We start from the raw sequence: 230 nt of genomic DNA, 5'->3' as shown, positions 1-230 counted from the left end.
AAGCTGTGTGCTGTGCCTCACCTGTGCATCCTTATTCATAGCCTGCCCTGTCCTCTGCAGGAACTGAGACATCCTTCAATACATGCACTGAGAGTGATTGAGATTGTGCTGGCAGGAGGAGACACAGAGGCACAGATATAAGAAAACTCCGGAAAATCTCGGTCCCGCCATACATGTGGATGTCACCTACCTGAACATCCTTGCACATGGTTTACTCGTCACAGCAAACA

This window comes from Pundamilia nyererei, unplaced genomic scaffold, assembly GCF_000239375.1.
Source record: "Pundamilia nyererei isolate P.nyererei 1_Seehausen unplaced genomic scaffold, PunNye1.0 scaffold00093, whole genome shotgun sequence".
NCBI lineage: Eukaryota > Metazoa > Chordata > Actinopteri > Cichliformes > Cichlidae > Pundamilia > Pundamilia nyererei.
Note: the sequence above shows the minus strand (reverse complement) of the source record.